General features: G+C 45.9%; 1 long non-coding RNA gene across 1 annotated transcript; it reads left to right on the top strand.

Annotated features, from left to right (window-relative positions):
- The first annotated feature begins 2439 nt into the window (after positions 1–2439).
- LOC144271426 (uncharacterized) lies at positions 2440–23311 on the top strand. Its single transcript, XR_013347348.1, has 3 exons — positions 2440–2488; positions 5272–5347; positions 23258–23311. It is a non-coding gene; the product is annotated as an uncharacterized LOC144271426 (long non-coding RNA).
- Positions 23312–24090: the final 779 nt, after the last annotated feature.

The raw sequence follows: 24090 nt of genomic DNA, 5'->3' as shown, positions 1-24090 counted from the left end.
GCTGACAGACGGCTGGTTCAGAAACTTCGCTGGGGAGATCCCCAAAACTAGTGGTATGTTGCATAGTCCATATTACAAACTACTCACATCACGGTTAATATATATTAACTGACACTATTAAGAGAAACTGGTGCATAACAAAGATTTCTTCCTAATTTCTATTTACTGCAGATTGAATAGATTCATCTTTCTTTAGTACAGCATTCTCTGGCATTTGTCACCTAGATGAGCAACAGCACGTAGTGGCAGAGAATTTGGTAAAAGTATAAGGGGAACCAATGGCAGTAATTGTGGCTGCATGTGAAAACAGATCTTAATCTGTCAGTGAAAGGTGTCTCCAGACAGATGACTGCTTTCTCACACAAGTAACCTGCAAAGAACTAGATAGCTGCATTTCTCCTTGAGAAGAATAGAGAGTGATTCTGAAGAAAAAATATCAGAGAACTCCAAAACAGAGAGGAAGAAACCAAACGTAATCAGGCAATGGAGGAACTGAAAAATAAAGCAAAGGGAAAATACCTTCCTTATTCTCAGAGAGCAAAATTGACCCCAGTGTAAAGGACTAGCACAAAACTGATACATCAATGAAGTCCTTCTTAAGCACTATTTTGGATACTTCAGTGATGCATAGGCTTTATGCAGGTTCTCTGAACAGGGATGAATTTGAGTCTGCTTTTATTATTTCAAAATACCAGTAAAGTTTTCCACACACTTAATATTTTCCATTGTCTTTCCTTTGCTGAGGGCATGAGAAGGTGGTGTCCTGTATGCAATTCAAGTATCATGCATATTCCACACTACCTGAAGCAGCTGCACAGAATGAAAAAGCCGGAGCCCAGTAGCTGTCATCCAGACTAAAGTGGGTGAACCCATTCAGAGCTAAACGCTGCCAAAAAAGGTATCAACCTGTGGAAGGCAGCCACACAATTAAATCCTCTGACCAAAAATGAGACACACCAGAAGACGAACACTATGAGCAGCAGGAAGAGAGAACAGGAGGAATAGCTGCAAAAATACAAAGACTGACTCCAGACTGTATGAGGAGTAAGATGGGCAACACTGCTAGGCAGCATGTAGTCCAGGTTTGAAAAACATGGATGATAATTCACCCTAAATCAGCCCTCCCATTAACAGTGCAGCCTGTAGTTTGGAGGGCTTTGTTCCAGAAATGACAAGAGATAAAAGAAGCCTATTATTATTCTTGGCATCCCTGGGGTTCTGAGGGAATTTCGTTGCTTTCCTCTCCATTAAGAGATAATGCCCCAGTAAAGAGCTTGAGCTAAGAGACTACATGGAAGCAAACCTCCACTTCAAGTGGGAAGCCAGACCATGGGAAATACTATAGAAGGTTAATAACCATGAAACACTTACGTGTCTGTGGAACACTGGAAAACAGGCAAAGACAACCTGAGAGCTCTGGATAAGAGTGAAACATGAGCTGAAAAGCTCCACCAGAACACCAGCGACTTCCTAATGATGGAATTGGCTAGCAGGTGTCAAAGAATATGAAAGAATATACAAAGGGTGCCAAAAGAAGAGCCACATCTAATGCACCACCCTGTACACTCAGAGCAGAGAGACATAAAGCTGCCATGTGTGATCTGGCTGTGGTAACTGTGTCAATGAGGCTCTGCAAGTGCACTAAAGAATTCCAACCAGCCTGCCTATTGATGCACCCATACCAACTCTATATATTAGACAATTACTATGGCAACAGAGATACCTCCAGTAACCAGCCCCAGATTAGCTGTATCCAAAATTATCGATTCACTTTTCTCACGGTAAGTGTTGTGACAATAGTCAGTTTCCCCTTAACCATTAGAAACAGTCAGGCAGTGGCTGATGGCCCACTGCGGACAATCTAACCTCTCCTTTTACAGCCACATGGACAAACATCCCAAGAAGGGGGGCACATGACTTCCCCAGGAGGTCTATGTCACATGCATCTTACAAGCTCAGAGAGAGCGAAGGTGACGCTGCAGAGGTCTATGTCCTTATGCAAAATCTTCAGGCTAAGGCATTACGCACTCTGTTGAGTTACATTATTTAACATTATTAGTTTACATTATTTGATTTAGAGTGGTAGCTAAAGGTCCTGACAAGTTCAGGGCCACATTGTGCTAGGTGCTGTACAAACACAGAGTTAAAAACAGTCCCTGTTCTGAAGAGCTTACAATCAAAATAGAAAAGATGGATAATGAGTGGGAGGGGAAACAGAAGCCTGGAAAGATGACGAGATTTGCCCAAGGTCACATGGCAAGCCAGTGACAGGGTGGGAATAGACCCCAAGTTTCCTCATTCCCAGCCCAATGTCCTAATAACCAATGGAGCACATCCTTTTCATAATGGCGCTCTACACAGGTGCAGGGGTCCACTTGACAGATCCAACTGCAAAATCAGCACCTTTCAGTTTCCAGGACCTCTGTTTTTTCTTGAAGAGCCTGGGGAGGATGTGAATTCCAGTGTATCATTCAGTGCAATCTCGCACGTGAGTAAAACCTTTATTTTTAAATGTATTTTTATTGGATTTTAGGTATAGAGAAGAAATAATAGAAATAAAACCAATAATACAATAATATTAATACTAATACCAAGCTCTTATATAACTTTGTTTTAATCCAAAGATCTCAGAGCACTTTACAAAGGAGTTCAGTATCATTATCCCTATTTTTATAGAATAATAGTAACGTAGGACTGGAAAGGACCTCGAGAGGGCATCAAGTCTAGCCCCCTGGGCTTAGGCAGGACCAAGTAAACCTAGACCATCCCTGACAGGTGTTTGTCTAACCTGTTCTTTAATACCTCCAGTGATGGGGATTCCACAAACCCCTGTGGAAGATGGAGAAACTGAGGCACAGGAAGAAGAAGTGGCTTGCCAAAGGTCACCCAACAGGCCAGTGACAGAGCTAGGAATAGAACCCAGGTCTCCTGAGTTTCAGTCTAGTGCTCTACCCACTAGGCATGTGCTATAAAAAGAAAGCACTGTACAGCAAGGGAAAAAAAGAATACAGAAATCATGATACTCTATGTACCCTCCAAGCAATGACAGTACTTGTTAATCAAATTTAGACCCACAAGATTAAACAGAAATGTCAACATCATGGGCCTATTTTATAATGGAACCCTAGGAACACAACACAACAGGGCCTGAAAGTTGGATTGCAATAGCTTGGTAGTCATTTTCACTGCTGCGGAATAGACTATTTAAAAGTTATGGATGATTTAAAACTTACAAAGCCTGGATTAACAATAAAGAAAAAGAGCACACAACAATTGGCAACAATTCAGAATGGGTAGTGTGATGGGGTGTATACCCCACACTAGCAGAGAAACGGTTAACTGGAGCCAGGAGCAATTAGTGCACCCAGTTGCATTTGAAGGGTGAGCCAGGCCCAATTTAGAATAAGGCCCATGTGGGGTGGAGCTGGGTGACTGAGTCCCAGGTGAGAGGAGTGGGGGTGACTAATAAAGGACCTCAGGGCAGAAGAAAAGAGGCAGGAGTTCAAGGGGCAGAATAGGTCTTGGGATCTTCTCCTGAGAAGGGAGCTCTGGTAAAGGGGCCAGGAGAGAGAGAGAGAGAGAGAGAGAGAAAGAAAGAAAGAAAGAAAGAAAGAAAGAAAGAAAGAAAGAAAGAAAGAAAGACACGCAGAGAGCCTGGGGACAGGCAGACAAGAAGCTGAACCCCTGGAGATAAAGCTCTGGGAAGTGTTGCTCTATGCAAGATCAGGAAAGAATGCTACAGAGCCAGGGAAGAGGCAAGGGCCCGGATCCACAAATGTGAGTAGGCATTACAATACTGAGCACCACAACACCTGACTCTGAGGCCCCTCGAAAATCACTAATCAAACCCTAAGTCCTATACAATGCTTGGGGAGCAACAGGTGCCTGAGAGCAGGATCCAGAAAAGCCAGTATGCTAGATGGGGAGTCCCCTTAAACGTCCACTGGGTGATGCTGCTGAGAGCAGTGTGCGCCAAGCCCTACCTCTCTGACGGAGAGAGGTGCTGAAATCCAAGCTGCACCTATCTCTGCTTGCGATCCACAGCCAGGAGCCTTTCTCCAGGAATCACAGGGCCTAGACACCTGGCAAGAACGGCTTAGTTGTCTGCCTAACCCCACATAAAACAAGTTGCGAGGGAGGCAGAGGCCTCCCTTGTGACCTTTAGCCCAGTAATTAGGGGAGGGCCCTGTTCAAATCCCTTCTCATCAGGTGGAGGAGGAACTGAACTGGGGGGGAACTGAACCCACGTTCTGGGTAAGCACCCTACTGACTAAGCTAAAGGTTATAAGGGAGGCCTTGGCACCAGCTGTTTTATGTGATGTTAGGTGGACTGAGGATCATGCTGGGGATCAGCCCAGGATAGGTGTCCTGAGGCAGCCAGGCATGTGACCCTCACAGAGTCGGGATCTGAGGTACACCGGCAACTGTTACGCAGGTTGGCGTATGTTTTCACAATGCATGAATGAGTTTGGGTGCCTCAGTTCTTGGGTCCAACCTGAGGCACTTTAAAGGGAGCTGTATCTCAGAGCACACATATTCAGCCCTTTTTGAACAACAAGCCCCTTTGAGGCACCTCAAGTTGGGCTCTCCAAAACAGAGGCACAGAGAATCACTCCTCACAAATGAAACTTTAGGCGGGAGAGTCCTAACTATTTGCTACTTAAACTGACCTCTTCTGTGGTAACAATTTTCAGAAGATAAAGGAGAAGCATTTCCATAATCCAGGGCACAGGAACCAAATGCTCTGGAAAGCCCAGAATCTGGACACTTTGAGCCTCTTCCTTAGCTTTCCATCATTGCTGGTGAAGAACTATTTTTTACTGGAAATATTGCCAGTTTAGAGTCCCAGAGTTTTTTATGGTCTTAATCTCAGTCTTAACCTGGCTCAGTCTCTGCTCAGGACGGTAAGGCAAGCCCTAAAAGAGTAATAGATTTATATATTTTAAGGCTAGAAGAGACCATAGTGACTACCTAGTCTGACCTGGAGCCCGTTCCCCAGTGATTCCTGCATCCATCCTTAACTTCTGTTTGAGCTAGAGTGTGTCTTTTAGAAAGACAGCCAATCTCGATTTAAAAACTTCATGTGATAAAGAATCCACCACATCCCTCGTTAAGGTGTCCCAATAGTTAACTGCCCTCTCACTGTTAAAAGTTTACCCTATATTTCTGGTCTGAATTTGTCTAGTTTGAGCTTCCAAACATTGGATTTTTTATACCTTTTTCTGCTAGATTGAAGAGCTGTTGACTATCAGAAATCTCTTTCCCATGCAGATTGTGATCAAATCACCTCTCAGCCTCCTCTTGGATAAACTAAATAGACTAAATTTCTTTTGTCTCTCACTATAAGGTAGGTTTTTCCAGACCTTGAATTACATGTGTAGTTATTTTCTGAACCTATCCAATTTGTCAACAATTGGATAAGTCCCACATGGATTCCATCCTTCCTTCTGTAAAAGACACTGATTATTATAAAATATCCAATTTAACCTCTAGGGCAGCGATCAGTTCTTTGAGGGACTGGCCTTCCTCCTCTCCTGCACCTCCTAAGGCATACAATGGTGCCAATGCCCTCCACCCCAGGAGTTAGTGGACTGGAGAAGTTAGCCCAACCTCTCAGGGTTGGCCTTACTTTCCCCATTTCCTTTGTGATCTCTTACTGGTAGGACAGAGAGGAGATCTGACACCCTCAGAAGAAACAAGTTGAATTGTTTTTCCCACAGGGAACTGGGGAAAACATTGTTCCCCATTGCTGGAATCGCTCTGCTGTACAGCTGTGGCTGTTGGTGCCAGGCTCTGGCCTTCAGTGAAGCCTTGGGTAACACCATTTATGCTTCTCTGAATTGCTGCAACTATTGGTAGAAAGAGAGGGGACAGGACATGTTGCGGGAAATGAGGCCTGAGATTAGGAGGAGGGATTCAGCTGCCTGCAGGAGTTGAAAGGCCACTGGATTTGGCCCAGAGTTTTGGGATGTAGTGCTTGGGAGTCACCTGCTACCTTTTCCCTTCAATGGGAGCTGCAGGAGCTCAGCACCTCTGAAAGCAACTAAGCCAGGCTCTGTGGAGTAATGGGGGGAAATAGGGATGGATGGAATCTGACTTGTGATGTGGGGAAATAGGGATGGATGGAAATTGCAGATCTGGCAGATGAGGGAATTCTCATAGTCACAAACAAGCAGAACAGGCAGCACTGTGTGTGCGTGTGTGTGTGTGCATGCGTGTGCGTGCACATTAGTTGTGGATCTTGTATGTAGTAGTTGTGCCCTGTGGGCTGCTGAAGCTGGAGTGTGGCCAGAATGCACTAGAGGGCGCTGTGTGCTTTCCATTCTGTTCCCTCCCTGCATCACAGCATGGCAAATCCTATTTTTTCTACTAGTTTTATTGCAATAGTACATATTCCATGGCTTAGGGACAATATGCTGGATAAAACAGACAATAACAGGAAGAAAATAGGAGTTGAAGATTCACCTTGAAGCCCAGTGATTCCAGAATTTAGTGGGGAAAAAAAAAATACTAGAAACCTTAAATTTGTCCAGCCCAAAGGCAGAAAAACAATTTGGTTTCAAACCACGATTGTTAGTGAATTTCGTTACAATTCCATCTGCTAGTTATCTAGACACTGCCAGTCACAGTCACAGGCTGAACGGGAGAGGGGTCTAATGCCTCTGCAGTTTGTTCTCCGCCCATTTCCATGGAAACATCTTTTGGATCTTTAGGAAACGGGCTTTGGATACGTTATAAACCACCCTGGAGAAAGTGGCCCTGCAGCTCTTCTGGGGCCCTGCCTAGCTTCCCCATCCAGGAAGGGGTCCTGGGGACAACACATGTCACCAGAGTGCATTTTGGCATCACCAGAGTTGCGAGGTGCCTGGCTAGCCCCTAAGCAGTGCCTAATTTGTTAGTTATAAAAATAATAAAGAGATGAGATTTGTGATACCTCTTCCTACCCTGGTTTAACCCTCCCATCCCCACATCTTTCCCAGGGCCTGGGCCCATCCCACTGTGAACAAACTGTACACCACAGGGTAACATTTTTAATTTCCTGGGGGGAGCACATCTCATGCTAACTGACAGGCTTTTTTGTTCTGCATCAGGCCTTTTATTAACCCCCTGCTAGATTGTGCGCTCTCTCTCTGCCTATCTACACCCGCTGCGTTAGTGATGAGAGTCTTTGTAACAGCAGGCCTGCCTTGGGAGATTATGGAGTCCTGCGGGCAGGGAGCAGTGGGTTGGCCGGCCTGTGTGCACACAGATTGCTAGCTGGAGCTTTCGCTCCATCTGCCCTCTCTGCTGTGTGTGTGTGGAAGGGGGGGGGGGGCACCTTTCATTCTTTCTGCAGCTCCAGCAGTTTCATGTCAAATTCCCACCAGAGCTGCCCCAAATCTCCTCACTTGCAGATTTGGTGTCACACCTGTGAGGTTGGCTGGATCCTGGCAGAGGGATGGATGCTGAGAGGCATATGGGAGGTGATGTGTTGCTGAGGGATGACGAGAGGGTTAGCTAATGCAAGGACATCTGCCATTTTCCTAAGCACTCTGCTATCCTTCGCCTTCTAGTAACCGACATCATTTATCTTGCATCTCAAGCAAAACCTGAGCGTTTCCGATCAATAACCTCATCCATTTCCCCTCACATATTTAGGGCCACAGTTCCATAAAAACGTTTGTCTTACACAGAAACAAAGAATTTATGGGGAAGACCTAGGACTTCTGGGTAGTTGTTGAGGCTGGATTATTCAGACAAATGGATTTAGGACACACATGTGCACACACACACCTCCATGTTCCCCTCCCACAACATTGCAATTTCCAAATATCATCCTACCAAAACATTTAAGATACCTGCCCTGCAATAATTATCCTCCAGGCCAATACAGCACCTCTCAGTCTGAGATCAATACCATCATTTGACAGTCACGATTAATTAAACTAAATACCACATTCAGCACTTTGATTCATATCATCCTAGAACAGCCTTCTATGTAGTATAATCCATACATGGGTCTAATAATGCCTCAAGTGAAAGGGAGGGAAAGATTGACACATCAAAAACAACTTAATTAAAAATCTGAATGATATAGGAAATCTCAGTCTAAGACAAGTGGTAAACAGATGAGCCAGATCCTTCCCTACTGCTTATATGGTTCACACCATGAGCAAAATCCTACATCCAGTGAGTAAGAGTAGCAGAATTAGGCCTATGCTGATTATTCTGATCCCCAGCCAGTTGCTGAGGCTGTATTTTATCTCATATTTTGTTCTCATTTTTGCCAGTGAAGTTTTAAAATTGGAGATGGGCCTGAACCAGAATTTTGAATCCAAACCCTCTTCCCCTGAGCTATGGGGGAATTCACATGCAAATCTGAGTTTCCCAGCTCAGGGCTGTCTCTGTGACAGACTGAGACAAAACATCAAATAATAACAGCAAAGCTGTTTACTTTTAGAGGACTTTTAGCTGGGCACTTCAAAGTTCTTTGTAATAAGCTCTGATTTTACAGGTGGGGAAACTGAGGCCGCTAGTGCTGTTGTGCCGGCTGACACAGTGAGTCAGTGGCAAAGGCAGGAGTTGGATCCCCCCTCCATTCTGCTGCCTTCCTCAAACTGGGCAAAGTCTCAGATGTAGATCTGGGTCTGGATCCAAAAGCTGTGATCTGAGCCCAGCCCTAGTTTAACCTCAAAGCGGCCAGCCAGGTCTCCTCCTCACACACGCTGCTCATGTGTATGGTTAGAAAGAGCCTCTCTGAGAAACCCTGATTTCAAATTCTTTTTAGATTGTGCCCTCCACTCAGCCTCTCACAGCTGCTCCTCCTCAGATGTGACCCAGAGTCCTTTGCACTTGCTCCCATGGAATTTTAAATGACATGCCTGGGAACTGGGGTGCAGTGGTTTGTGGGAAGCTCCTGGTGTCCGTGTGGAGCCTGTGACTCAGCAAATCTACTTCAACAGAAGTGCTGGGAACCTCACTGTCTGTAACATGGCTACACTACAGAGACTATACCGGCATAGCAGGCATAAACCCATAGTATAGATCCCTTCCACGGGTGGTGTTGGTGTTTTTCTATCAGACTAGGAACACCACCTCCTGGTAGGCTTGCCTACACTACAGACCCTACAGTGGTCCAGCTACAGCATTGGCTGCTTTAGCACCGTAGTGTAGACACTTGCTACGGTGATGATGAGTTTTTCCATCGCTCCCACAGCTGCTGACTTTCTAATGTACCGGGGGTGCTTGACCCCAGCTCCGCCACAGGCCCTTCCCGCACTCCACCCCTTCCCCCAAGGCCCCGCCCCCACCCTGCCTCTTTCCACCCCTGCCTCTTCCCGCCCCGTTCCGCCCCCTTCCCCAGCGTGCCACGCCCTCGCCCTTCCCTCCCAAAGCCTCCTGCATGCCATGAAACGGCTGATCGCAGCAGGCGCGGGGAGGGAGTGGGAGGCGATGATCAGCAGGGCCGGTGGCTAGAGTGATTTTATAGGGACCTGATTTTATAGTCGGGGCTTTTTTTTATATACGTGCTTATTACTACCCCCCCCCTTACCCCCGGCCCAATTTTTCACACTTTCTATCTGGTCACCCTACCACTGGCGGGTGGGAGGCACGGGGAGGGAGCGGGAGGCACTGATCAGTGGGGCCTGCCGGCGGGCGGCAAACACTGATGGGGGTGGGGGGCAGCAGACAGAGGGGCTGCCAGTGGGTGCTCAGCACCCATTTTTTCCCCATGGGTGCTGCGCCTATGGTCACTCCAGTAGCTAGGTAAACAGAAGAATTCTTCCGTCAACTTAGGGGTGTTTACACTGGGGTTTAGGTTTGCTTATGTCTCCAGGTGTGTGAATTTCTCACATCCCTGAACAATATAGCCAGGTCAGCCTCAGTTTTGGGGTAGGCCAGGCTTCAGTGACAGTAGCTACATTAACGGACACATTTGTCTGTCAACATAGCTGCATCTATACTGCATCAGATGTCAGTCGAGGTGTGGGTTTTTGCATACCCCTCACAGATGTAGATAGATCGACCTAACTTTTAAGGGTAGACCTGGCATGAGAGTCCTGATCCACAAGACTGAGAATGGCATGCCTAAGCACTCTGATAGGTCTGACGTCTGATTTCTCCAGTGCAGCCATCTGGGAGATCCACAAAGCATGCAGCATCTTCCAAATGATACATGTGTTTCCTTTCTGCCCTTGTAGGACAAATCACCATGTATAGTCATTGAAGGGAAAAGCTCAAGCTTCTAGGTCGACTCCAGATCCATGTTTCCTCATTAGAAAGAGGCTATGCTATTCTAAAGAGCACACAAACAGGAACGTGCCCCTGACGCTGCCAAGGAATGACATGCTAGACTAGGGCTGGCTGATAATATTTACGCTACAGTGTCCATAATGGTTGGAGAAAACAACAGAGATGTGCCAGGGCTCAGAGCCTTATTCACAGTTATAACAGTTTCAGGGAGCTTCAAAACCTGAACTTAACAAAAAGAGGAAAAATGTGTGCATGTCCATTTGAATTTGAAAGTGCATTCCAATTCAACCCCATTAGTAGTGCTTTCAGGTTTGCTTTCTGCAGACATTCTAGCAATCAACCTCTACCAGTATGAATACTTGCAACAAGCAAAGGTGAAAGCTTGAATGTTTGTCAAAAGCGAATTTCATGTCACATATCTGATGACACATCTAATGAGGGAAGAGAAATGATAGCATGTGATGTATGTAAGTGACCTGGCGAGCATGAACATTCCCTGCTAGTAGAGAATTGTTCCTTGTAAAAATTTGCAAATTATTTTGTGCTCAGCTGAGAATTTTGCAAATCAACTGACAGAGAAGAAAAATGGTGAATTCTGCAAAATAAATTATTTATTGGGAATTCTCTTCTCTGCTCTATTTAAACCCCTACTTGCACCCTCATGTTGGAACACAGGATGGATCCCTTGCTGTTACTTGCACTTGTTATTAAGCATCAGTTCATAAATAACAAATCCCGTGTTTGCCATCAGGCTGATTCTCGGTACGAATGAGCCAAAAAAATACAGATCTCTATCCCTCCTTCCTGAGGAAACTGGGGTTGTGGATGGAGCAATACAACACAATGCGTTTCTAGATTAAAACTGCTAGCCTTAGGTTCATTGCACAACTGAGTAACAAAGGCCACGGTGCTTTTATCAGCCGCACAGTGCAATTCCCCCTCCCCCGACCACAGTGAAAGGCACTGCCAGTGAGGTTTTACTGCCAGTATAAAATGAAAATTATATACAAAATAAAGAGGAGAAAATTCTTATCTCTGCATTGTATGATTGTTCAGGGTATGACATCACTGGGAGCCAATCAGCAAGCACCTTTTGTGCCTGGACTTCTAATAAAACCCACTTCGTCAGAATAATTTACAGTAATAATTTATTCACCTTCCATGGAGTGATACTGCCTAGTCCTCACCCTGCCACAGAGAAAGCTGAGCACCTCACATTGGATGACTGTATTGCCAGGCTTGCATCCAACTAGAGATTTTATTATCAATAATAACTGTTTGTATTGCTGTAGCACTTAGAACCCCCAGTCAGGAACCATGACCTTGTTGTGTTAGGTGCTGTACAAACACAAAATAATGCTGATCCCTGTAGCAGCAGGAACTGGTATAGAGTGGTGGTATTGGAAAGGCAGCATAATAGAGCCAGCTGCTGAACTATGGGGTTCACTGCCACCCCAAAACTCAGTCAAGTATCATTGGGGTTTCAGAACCACTTGGTGAACCTGGGCTGTGGCAGGTGAACACCTCACTCTCCTTGGGCTTGGGAGAGGGGCAATTTTTTTTTTTTTTTTTGGTGGGAACCAGGAAAAATTCAACACTTTTGGCTGAGATTCATTTTGAATTTGGGGGGTTGTCTGAATGCAGAAAAAGCGTGCAAACTGCAGAGAGGCTCGGCAGCGCCTGCGACCCAGGTGTGTGCAGCTCGGCTTGCTGGGCTGCAGCTGCACAGAGAGCATACTAATGCACAAGGTAGTCCTGAGTATAGCCATGACTAGTCAGGTAGCTGGATTAGTCTCAGATCGTCCCCTTGGAGTCTCCTTCCAACCTGTAATGTTCTCCTGAACAATCCTGAGGCTGCTGGATGTGGCAACCAGTCTGCTCTTCCCAGCTAGGTGCAATAGCCCTGCAAGCAAACTTGCAGCCTTCTGTATCCACATGCTCAGGAAAAACGTGTAGGGGAAATTCAGGAGTAGGTAAAAGCGAGATGCAGAGTCCCGGGGTTTCCTCAATCTGCTACACCAAGAGCTTTTGCTTTGAGCTGCAGACATGGTTCCATGGTAATTTGGAGAGGAAAACTCACTGGAAGTGCAGTGGCAGCCCACACATTGCATTGCTCTAAAGACATTTGGGACTCCCATTCGATGTCTCTGCGAAGGAGCTTTGCCATCTCCAAATTCCTTGTCCTGGTGTGTGTGATTGGAAATTTTTGAGGCAATATTCAGTGGGCTTGAGTGTGCTTCAAGGCTCATTGCACCTGACAGACTGGCACCAAATACCTGAGTAACCAGATAGCATGTGTGAAAAGTTGGGCTGGGGTGGGGGTAATAGATGCCTATATAAGATAAAGCCCCAAATATCAGAACTGTGCCTATAAAATGGGGACATCTGGTCACCCTAGCTCCAAGCAGTGGCCAGGCTTTCCCTGCCCTTTTGGAGAGCAGCACTTAAGTAGGTCTTAAAAATCCAAATAATTCTTTATTGCAGCCAGCTCCCTCCAGCAGCAGGATTTGTCTCCCCTACAGCTCCCAGCAGTGCAACCCCCTGAAAAGAACACATGGTTGTTCTGTCCATTCCCCCTGCCTCTCTCCAGTCTGTAACCCAGCCAGTGTAGGAGTGGACGCCAGCTGCAATACTATACGCTCATACCACCTTCCAATACACTTGCCAGATGTTAATGACTTGACCCGCACAACCCCCTCCAGCAGGTATTACACCCATTCCACAGAGGGAAGAAGAAAACTGAGAAGTATAGGCTCAAATTTTCAGTGGCCTCTTATTTTGGGTGCCTTTAATTTTTGGGGCTAAGCTGAGATGGTTTGAGCCTGTTTTTTAGAGGTGCTGGTCTCCCATGGGCTTCATTTGGACTTGTGCTCTGCACCTCTGAAAGGCAACGGCAGACCCAGGAACAGAATCCCAAGGTCCTGAATTCCCACGCTGACTGCTAGAAAATAATTCCAGGTATTGTCACTGATCTGTTGAAAGTGCTCATGAATACATCTTTCTGGAACACAGTTGGGTTAAAAATGTTTGTTTTTAAGTGGAAGGAGTTTGGCACAGCGCAGACGGATGAGTCAGTTACGAGGGTAGCAAGCAATGAGAATGCAGGACTTGTATGTGTTCCAGTGACTGACACCAGTGTTAGTAGCAAGTCAGAATGCAGGGATTTGTATAATAGGGTACAGTTAGTGAAAACTGCAAAATTGTCATGTGTCTATAATTGGATAACATCCCTCCTCTCTGATTGGCCGAGACAATGCCATTTTAGCATAATGGGCCACCATAGGGACTAAATCACTTTTGTTCTTTTGAAATTCAAAACAAACAAACAAATTCAATCAGCTAAGTTAATTTGGTTTCAAAATCCTTTTTTAAACACAACCAGCCAGGCTTTCTACTGGATGTTTCTTAAGTAATTTTAGCCCCTCAACTTAATGTGCTGCATTGATCCCAGTGAGCAGAACAACCCCACAGGATAAATAATCTGTCTCTCAACAATTCCTTAATGAAGTGTTTAGCCAACAGTCCACAAAACTCCGAAGGAGTCTAGCGTAGCAGTCTGGTAGGAGCCCACCTGGGTTATAATCTTACTGCACTGAAAAATTATTCTTTTAGGACTGGATTCTGGCCTTCATACAAGTGCACAGAGGGGCAAGAGGAACGTGCACAAAGCTACCGTGAGACAGAATAGCAGCAAGAGCTTCCCTTAGGGTTACGTTGTTCATCCCACCCCTAACTATGGGCTGTGCCTGACCCCCTCCATGGGTTCTGCTCTGCATTATTACCTTCCATATGACAGGAACTGAAGGCCTGATTCTGACAGGTACTGAACACCCTAATTGCAAACAACTTCAGCAGGAGTGCCTGGTGCTCAGCACCTTTCAGGATCAGATTGTTGGGCTGAGCCCTGAGATCTCTGTTCAGTGTCTAGTCAATCCTTATCACTCAGGCAAACACCCTTGGGGCCATGTCAAATTTCAGGGTAACTAACTGTGCCTTGTCTCCCCTCCATGGTCCCTTGAGGGAACCCACAAAAGGTTTCAGGCTCCCAGCCATCACTTCTCTTGTGTGGAGGCCTGCATCTCTCCCTCCTGACCAGCTCCTTGCCTTACTCTGTCCCCAGCAAGCCAGCCTGCCTACAGGCGAGCACCTGTGGGTTACTTTCTCACCAATAGCTACAATCAGCATATGTCCAGAAGTTACTAGGTACCACCAGCTCTTTCTAAGCAAGCACCTTTCTTCTTAGGGTAAAAGCATTGTGGAGAAAACATAAAAAACAATACAAGTTATTATGTGCAGGCTAGAAGCTCACCAGAGCTCACCCCTCAGTCTTATGGGGCCCTTCTAGGCCAAAATCTTTCCAACCCTTCTGCAAGGGTTGGGGCCCCTGCTTAGGGAGAAGGTGCTGTCTGTTTGATTCAGGGCCTTCACTCTGATCCAGCAGTTTAAGGCCAGCCTTTTTATATCAAAAGCCCTTTCTTTGTCTGTTGGTCTCTGGAAAAAAACAGTCTGAACCATTCTATGGTAGGGGCATTGCCAGCAGATCGAGGGATGTGATTGTTCCCCTCTATTCGACATTGGTGAGGCCTCATCTGGAGTACTGTGTCCAGTTTTGGTCCCCACACTACAAGAAGGATGTGGAAAAATTGGAAAGAGTCCAGCAGAGGGCAACAAAAATGATTAGGGGACTGGAACACATGACTTATGAGGAGAGGCTGAGGGAACTGGGATTGTTTAGTCTGCGGAAGAGAAGAAAGAGGGGGGATTTGATAGCTGCTTTCAACTACTTGAAAGGGGGTTCCAAAGAGGATGGATCTAGACTGTTCTCAATGGTAGCAGATGACAGAACAAGGAGTAGTGGTCTCAAGTTGCAGTGGGGGAGGTTTAGGTTGGATATTAGGAAAAACTTTTTCACTAGGAGGGTGGTGAAACACTGGAATGCGTTACCTAGGGAGGTGGTGGAATCTCCTTCCTTAGATATTTTTAAGGTCAGGCTTGACAAAGCCCTGGCTGGTATGATTTAGTTGGGGATTGGTCCTGCTTTGAGCAGGGGGTTGGACAAGATGACCTCCTGAGGTCCCTTCCAACCCTGATATTCTATGATTCTATGCAAAGCCCCACCCCCCACACCCGGGGCGGGGGGGGAAGTGTACCTCTTTGGAGGTGTTTATAACCTAAGCAGTTCACCTTAATATCACACACACACACCTTTTGGTTCCTGGAGGAATGTGGTGACCCTCCCTGCCTTGGAGGTACATACACTCCCTGGCCCACAGTCAGACATGCATTTAATGCAATAAGGGCCCCAATGATATCACCTGGGATTGAAATATCTGTCACATCGCAAAGTCCTTGAGCTGCTTTTATTTAGTTCTTGCTCAGGCAAAAAAAAAAAAAACGTCTGTGAGAGTGTCATTGGGTGGCCACCTCCTGGTGGCATTAGGTCAGCTGTGTGAGCAGCTCCTGCCTCAGTTTCCCACTACAAGGCGCTTTTTCAATAACTCCCAAACTCTTTTGTCCATTCACAGCCTATTCAGGTTCTGGTTTATTAAATTAACAAAACAGTAAAAATAAAGTCCTCCAGTCCCCCCTCAAGCCCATCCATTTCTCTTCTCAGCAGGTCCCCCCCATGGCCTTTCCTGCCTGAATCTGCAAGTCCAAGGTTTCTCTGCTGGAGCCTACTCACTCCCTGAAGCCTCTCTCCTCCTCAAGAACTCTCTTCCTCTGCAGCTACCAGCTACCCTTTCTGGGGGAATCAGATGATCCCTGCTCAGGTGTGCCTCCTTCGTAATCAGGGTTGGGTGGCCCCAGGCCTCTAGTCCTTAAAGGACAAGCCACCCTGTTACAGGGAGTTTTGCCTGAGTGAGGACTGACCATGGCTGTCAGGCATCCAAGAGAGAGGTCTGCTTCCTCCTCAACACCCTCCATGTCTAGTTATGTTACTCTGACAGGTGCTAGGCTGGACTTTAAGTCATTAGTCACCCAGGGTAAAATCCTAGCTCTGTTGAAGTCAATGTGAATTTTGCCATTGAAACAGTTAAATGGAGTCAGGATTTCATGCCAGGCATTTCAGCCCAGACTCCTTAGCTTGTTGGACTATAGCTATGCCTGTAAGCAATATTCTGACGAAAGCAGTGCCCTGGGGTGCAAGAGGAAGACGCAAGAAATGAATGGGGCAGGAACTTGGGAGGGAGGATGACTGAGGCATTCCATCTCCCTTGTTACCTGCAGGACCCCTTTAAGAGTTGTGTATTGATTTACTTGAAACTATGTCCCTGGCTTCACATGAGCACAATCAGAGGAAATGGCAGGCCAGCTTTGAGGAGTTTATTGCACATTTTCCAAGAATTGCTTGCCATATTTGAAGATAAAATGAGAGGATAATCTACCCGCACACAGAGACTGAGGCTGAAGGCTGTTAGAGTACACAGAAATCAGTTTCAGAGCATGGGGGTGATCTGATGAAATCCTATAATAGGAATGAGGATAAAGCTGTGCTTGATAGACTTAATGCTCTTGTAAATGGAGCCGTGTTGAAAGTTTCAAAATTACTGGAGCAGTTAAGCAGGCAGAATCTGGAGACACTAGGCCAAATTATCCCTTTTGTCACTCCATTATTTACTGGCCAGTAGCTGTCAGGCGAACTTTGGAGCACTCAGCCCCGTGGAACCAATTCACTTTAGCTCTGTCTAGGGATGATGTGTCAGAATTAACTCCTTATACCCCAGGACAATATTGTGATGTGTGTGTCAGTTGATTAAGGAACAAAATCTTTATGTTGATGAGCTCTAGTGGCTGTACTGGAATTTTTCCAGATTGGTGGAGAGAAGGCAGCACTTAGGTATGGTTCAAAATTGACTCTAATCTCTCATCCTCCACTAGGGGCTGACACCTGAAGAGTAAGAGAAGATTACAGTTGTCACATTTGCATTTTTGAGGAATGAAAACAGGGTGGGGATCAAGGAAGTCTTGAGTTCTAATCTTGGCGCTAGCTCAGTAAACTCGTAAGCAGAGATAGAAAACACATGTATTTTTCAGTCACCCTGATGGCAAACTGAAGGTAGTTTTTCCTAGTTGAGTTTTTTGCATCAAGTACCTATCTGTGATGCTTAGGTTTCTGGATCATTCTCCCTCTGGAGTTCTGATGACAGGAAGAATCGGTCACTGGGCACTCTCTGCTGATTAGGGTAATTAGGCACATCTGTCTGAATTGCCGTTTCCGTTTGTGGTTCAACTGTAACAGCACTAGACACGTCCACATCCCTGGTAACTCAAGGGCCACATCCTCAGGACCAGGCATTTGGGGCCTCATTGAGCTCAAGCAGAGAGCCACTTTGTGGTCTCCTGTTCCTCGTATCTGTTCAGTCCTGAGGATCAACTCTGAGCTGCCTCAGGGCTGCTTTAAGCTGCTCCACCTGCAACAGCTCCCAAAACAGGTTCCAACAGCCAAGGATCTCTGGAGGTCACCAGGAATTGTTGGCATACACCAGTGCCCCAGACACACTCCTTCCTCCAGCCAGAGCCAGCAATGCTGACTCTATGCTGCAGCCTATAGGTGCAGGTATTTACTAGGTAAAGCGTGGGTATAAGCTAAGGCAGTAATTCTTATAAGACAATAGCTTAGCTAAACTAATCAAGGCATAAGGCCCCAAAAGCCTTAGCATAAGCAGCTAACCAGGAGTCACCCTAGACCCTAAGAGCTCACAAGACAGATTGCTCTAATGAATAAACTGCTGACAGTGACCACAAGATGCTAATTGATATCAGCTTTGGATATTTATAAGTTAGAAACATCCACAGATGTCTGACCACAGAGTACCATGGTAGCTAATTGACATCTGTGCTAATAAGTTTGAGGTAAACAGCCTTATAACCTATGGGAGAAAGACACCCCCATGTAGTAGGGTGAGGAAATTCAAATAAGGACAAGGGATGAAACCCCTACTGAATACGCATAGTGGCATCAGTGTAACACATTATAAAAGTTGTATCCCAGCCTGTGTGCCTTGGGAGATGTAACATTTGGGAGATGCCAGGAAGGTGATTCCTGGTGATGGTGATGAGGAAAATGATGATGACAAGGAAGACAATGACTGACACTTCAGATTGTTCTGTGAGGGTTAGTGTGAGTATATGGATGCTCAGACCTCATCCTGTATTATCTACCTTGCTAGCTTGGAGTGTTAGTAACTTTGCTGACTGTGTTCATAAAACTGTTCCAGACACAGAAGGTTTTTTCCTAAGTGTGAGTGTTGGCATCTCACATTGGCACTGTTGGCATTCCCACTGGACAGTCATTCTAACAGTACTGGGCCTGATCTTGGGACAAGAACCTACCAAATCTCAGAGTGTTAATGAGGATTTTTTAAATAATCAATCAATAGATCAGGCAACAATGCCATTAGGGATTCACCTACACTCGAGAAATTCCCCAAGAAGTCAGCTAAGCCAAATGTAAGGCTGGAGTGGCACAGAGCAGCCTTAGCAGGGGCTGAGTGCTAAGTGTGGAATGGTAAACAGTGAACTCATAGAATATCAGGATTGGAAGGGACCTCAGGAGGTCAATTAGTCCAATTCCCTGCTCAAAGCAGGACCAATCCCAAACTAAATCTACCCACTTCTTGGCTGTGTGAGGAATTGCAAACATCTCATTTGTCTTGAATGCACCTGTCTTGTAGGGCCAAGGAGTCAGTCATTGATCTTGCTCAATGGCAGAGGTCCAACCTTTCCCACTGTGATGCAGTGTATAAACTCTTGAATGTGCTGTGGCAGGAAGGGATTAAAATAGAACCAGAGGGAACCTGGGTACTCCAGCTGAACCCAAGTGCAGCTGAGGATATGAAAAGACCTGTCTCTCAGTAGTGGGGTGGTCTGGGTAGAGCAGGACACTTACACTGAGAAGCTGAGCAGCAGGGCTTGCTCCTGCATGGAGTGAAAGAACTTGTGTAACTTGTGTCTGAGCCAGAAAATGCTCCTGTACCCAGTGGAGAGAAGAAGCCTCCCGCGGGAATGGACTGAATGTATTAGGGGGTAGCTGGAGCAAGCAGTCACCTGAATGTGGCTGTGGGGCTGGGCTGTTAAAGTGGATGGTCTAACTCTTGCAATAATTAGAGAGCAAATGCAGGGAGTTACTGGGGTGTTATGAATCCAATTCAAGGATCATGTAGGGTTTAAAATAATCTCTAAACAGTTAGGCCTCTTAAAAGGTCAGTTCCATCTAAAGGGAGAGTTGGTGGTGTGACAGAACCACTCTCACTTCCCATCTAAGCTCTCTCTCTCTCTCTCTCTCTCCTCAACACCTGATTGCAACTCAGTAACACCCTTACAGCATTTTTTGGTCACATTGAAATGTTACGCACCCTTTGTCAGGTTGTTTGACCTGCTATAGATTTGACCATTAAGGACAAAGTTGGTCCTTTATCCTGGGAATGTATGCCCTCAGCTGTCTCCCCAACTCCAGCTGAACTGGGCTACTCTGTGAGCCATTTAGTGGAGTTGCTCAGAGCCTGACTAAGGCTAGAAAGAAACAGATCCTCTTTTTCAAAATTTGTTTGTACCCCTGAGCCTCGCCATTACTGCAGGGATAATACGGGCTAACTGTAACCTGGCAAAAAGTCATACATGACGGTAAATGACATGAATTCTTTCCTGACATATTGTGGGCCGGGGTCTGTGACAAGTTGATCTGGACTTATCTCCGCATGCAGACTCAGTCTCCAGGTGGTTTATGACACACCAGCTTGTAAGATCATGTAAATGGGGGATTTGAATATACACCTTCTGGACAGGCTGCTATCTAATCCACTGCCAACTGCTCCTTTTAGCACCACATTACTCCTGTCCCTGTAAATCACAAATGTTACCCCTCCTCTTTTCCACAGTCTGGCTGGCTGCTGAGTAACTGTTATGTTCAGTAGTCTTAGTTTCCTACCAAAACGCTCCTTTGGGTACAATCATTTGAACATCTTTGCTAATCCCCTAGCTATCACATAGGTATTTTATCTAACTCACTATTGCCAATGTTTTAAACTTCCCAACAAACTACTTCATGTATCTCAGGGTAAGTGTCCTGCTCTACCCAGACCACCCCACTACTGAGAGACAGGTCTTTTCATATCCTCATCTGCACTTGGGTTCAGCTGCAGTACCCAGCTTCCTTCTGGTTCTTATTCTCCCCACAAGGCAAAATCACCCCCTTTATTGCCTTTCCTTCATTACAGCCTTCTAGACTCGTGAGTTAGTGTCACGTACATGTCCTGTGCTGTTGAACTCTCAGTTGTTTCATGCTGTAATTTGTCTCTATTGCCTTCATGGGAAGAACTCAAGTTTCCATGCTGCAACATCTTGTCCTTTCATGGCTCTCTGATCCAGAAGCGGATTAGGGGTTTTGAGGCTGTGGGCCAGAGCAAGTGGGGGCCCCTCCCCACCCCTTCTGCCTGCAGTCCCCCCATCTCCCCATTGCACCTGCCAGAGAGTGGAGCAGGGCGCAGGGCAGGGCACGGGGACTTGCCCTGGTCCCCGGCAGGAGTGCCAGACAGGCAGGTCTGGGGAGCGGGGCAAGCCCCCATGCCCTGACCCCACTCTCAGGCAGGAGAACCAGGTGGGCAGAGCACATTGGGGCATGGGGGCGCCCATTTTTCCAGGGCTCCCCAATTGGCCGGGGCCACTGGGCACGGGGCCCAGTGGCTAATCTGTCACTGCTCTGATCACTGCTTGGCTTCTCTTACATTCAGAATTAAGGTTCACCTGTAAGATTTTCTCCAAAGTCAGATCTGACCCTAAGTGCTGTTTCTGGGAAAGTACTTTATCTAAGATTCTGATGACATGTTTGTTTCCTACAGCTCCCACTCAGCCTCCTCCCAGACTGACAATTAAGATGAACTCATAAATATTTCTTGTTTCTCTGGTAGTAATGTGCTCTCTCTCATGAATTAGGTATATCTAGAAATAAAAAATGTAGGCCATACTTTCAGGATGGGGGACTCTGTCCTTGGAAGCAGAGACTTTGAAAAAGAATTGGGGGTCAGAAAGGATAATAAGTTGATGAGCTCCCAGTATGATGCTGTGGCCAAAAACTCTAATGCGATTCATGGATACATAAACAGGGGATCTGAAGTAGGAGTAGAGAAATTATATTACCTCTGTGTTTGGCACTGGTGGAACTGCTGCTGGAAAACTGTGTCCAGTTCTGGTGTCCTCGATTCAAGTAGATTTGATAAATTGGAGAGGGTTCAAGAGAAGAGCCACAAGAATAATTAAAGGATTAGAAGACATGGTAGACTCAAGGAGCTTAACAAAGAGAAGGTTAAGGGGTGACTTGATTGCAGTCTATAAGCACCCACATGGGGAACAAATACTGGATAATGGGCTCTTCAGTTTAGCAGGCAAAGATATAACAGACTCCAATGGCTGGAAATTGAAGCTAGACAAAGTCAGACTGGAAATTTTTAACAGTGAGTGTAATTAAACGCTGGAACAACTGGCCAAGGGGTGTGGTGGATTCTCCATCACTGGCAAGTTTTTTGGTTGTTTTTCTAAAAGATCTGCTCTAGTTCAAACAGAAATTAATTCAGGGCAGTTCTATGGCCTGGGCTACACAAGAGGTCAGATAAGATGATCCCTCCAGCCTTAGAATGTGTGAAAACAGGTAGAATCCAACAACAGAGCTCCCGGCCCAGCCAGACGCTGAAGTGCCTTCAAGGAGCCTGCTGCAACCACAGCCTGCTTTTAGCAGTGTTCAAGCCTTAAAGAGACAGAGCATAGGAAATATAGCTCCGGCACGCCAGCAAGCTCTGAGGAAAACAAAAATATTATTCTGCTTCATCCCTCAACCCTCCCACCCCACAACGAGGCACCACTGCAATGTACAGTTACTGTCAAGTGCTGCACAATCAGACAAGCTTCAAAATTGTGTCCAGTCAGACCTTTGCAGTTTAATATTCCTCTCTTTTCTTAGTGCTAATGATGCAGTGTGTACTTCCTCTGCAATAGAAAACAAAAACAGGATATCTAAATTAGCTGCCAGCAACCAACCTATACTCATTCCCAACTCCTCCAGATCTGAGATGACATTACAGGCAATGCCCATATTGTGCTGGATGTTGAGCTGCTATGTACTAATCTAGACATACTGCTCTGTATGGGATGAATACTGAGGGTGACCTGGTGAAGGAGACAGTCACTGTATAGCTATACTGTGGTGTTGTGCTTTCCTCTATGAATGTATTGGTTTAGTTTATTAGGGGGCTCTTGGAAAAACAAACAGGAAGGCAACATAACAGCTCTAGATAAGCGGCCTCCCAAGTAACACTTGGGAACAATTCCAAGATCTTAGCAATGAAAATGTTACTTCCAGGCTCCAGTCCAGAGTTACACAGCTGCTTGCCAAGGCTGGGAGCCCAGAGATCAAAGGCACACTAAGCAGTTAAAAAGTCTCTGAGGAGAGACAGAAGAGGAATGGTCAGTGAGTATGGGGAGATGGACATTGACACAGACTGCCTTAGACTAGTCCTGTGTCTGAAGCAGTTGGAACCTTCTCTGGCTCCCTGCGGGATGGTGAAACTTAGGGGGAGACAGGCAGGCATGCAGGGAGATGGTTTGTTGTTTTAAGATCTCAGTAAATAATACTTTGCTTTAAGGAGGCTGCTTGATATCTGGATACCATGGTCATTTCTCCTGGAGGGAACAGAACAGCAGAGTCTGAGCCTAAGTTAGACCTTCTGTGGTGACCACGGTTAGCACCAGGGGAAGGGACTTCAGGCCAAGGCCCAGTCTGAGGTGAGAGAATCACATGATTCCATCCCGAGAGAGGTGATGGCCTGAGACCTGAGGTGCAGGTAGCGTGGGAACTCTGACAAACCCATCCTCACTAAAGGCCCCTCCTGTTTACAGATGACTGCTACTTAGTGGCACACAAGGCTGACATTTCAGGTTTATTCCCCTCACCACCACACACACTATAGTCAGAGCACTATCTGATGCCAGGGACTGAATGTTACATCTGCATTTTGTTACATGTCCATTCCAGTGTCTCTCTGGAAGAGAGGAAAAGCCCATGGGAATGAACATACAAAGATTACCCAGAAACCACTGGCCAACACAAGATCACTGTCTGAAACTGTCAAACTTGAATGAGGACAACCAAATCCAGCTCTTAGCCAATCATGTGAGCATGTATGTGATTTGAGCCTGCACCTATTAAAGTGCCCTTGTTGGAGAGCTGGGCGCACGATCCCAGGAGCTGTTCAGTTTTCAACTTTCCAGCACTTGAGATGGAGCTATGCTAAATCCTGCAATCAAGCGTGGCCTATACTTTGAAGGAATTAGGATCCAGTTGATCCGGATCTGTACTCCACATGCACAAACGAAACAACTTCCATTTTTCTGTTTTAATATCTACCCGTGTTGTAATAGCAATAATGACCTCCCAGTCAGACATTTCCGGACATTTAATGACAATCTACGATAAGGTTTCTTTGCTTCACCTCAGATCCTCCAACCGGTCATAAACTGCCAGGAAATGTCTGACCCCAAAATTATTACTGGTGAGCACAGAAGCACTGATGTTACCTGGGGTTTAGCAAGGTAAAGGCTTTCAGCATCATTCCTTTTACTGCCTGAATTCTGGGCTAACTGGGTTCACAAATATGTATTTATACAAGAAGAAAATGTCATTCTGTCCAATTATAATCACAAACTTAAAAAATTAATTGAAGCATGGTTTGAATAAGCAAGATATTGAATTGAGCAGGTTTTGCTTAAGTAAATATTTTCCATTTTGAAACCTAATCTATTCACTTGATAAACTAAAGCTCAGTTTTACTAATTTATCCTCCCCCCTCTTTTTTTTTTTTTTGGTTT

The sequence above is a fragment of the Eretmochelys imbricata genome, chromosome 10, assembly GCF_965152235.1.
Source record: "Eretmochelys imbricata isolate rEreImb1 chromosome 10, rEreImb1.hap1, whole genome shotgun sequence".
NCBI lineage: Eukaryota > Metazoa > Chordata > Testudines > Cheloniidae > Eretmochelys > Eretmochelys imbricata.
Note: the sequence above shows the minus strand (reverse complement) of the source record. Positions and strands in the feature narration are given on the sequence as shown.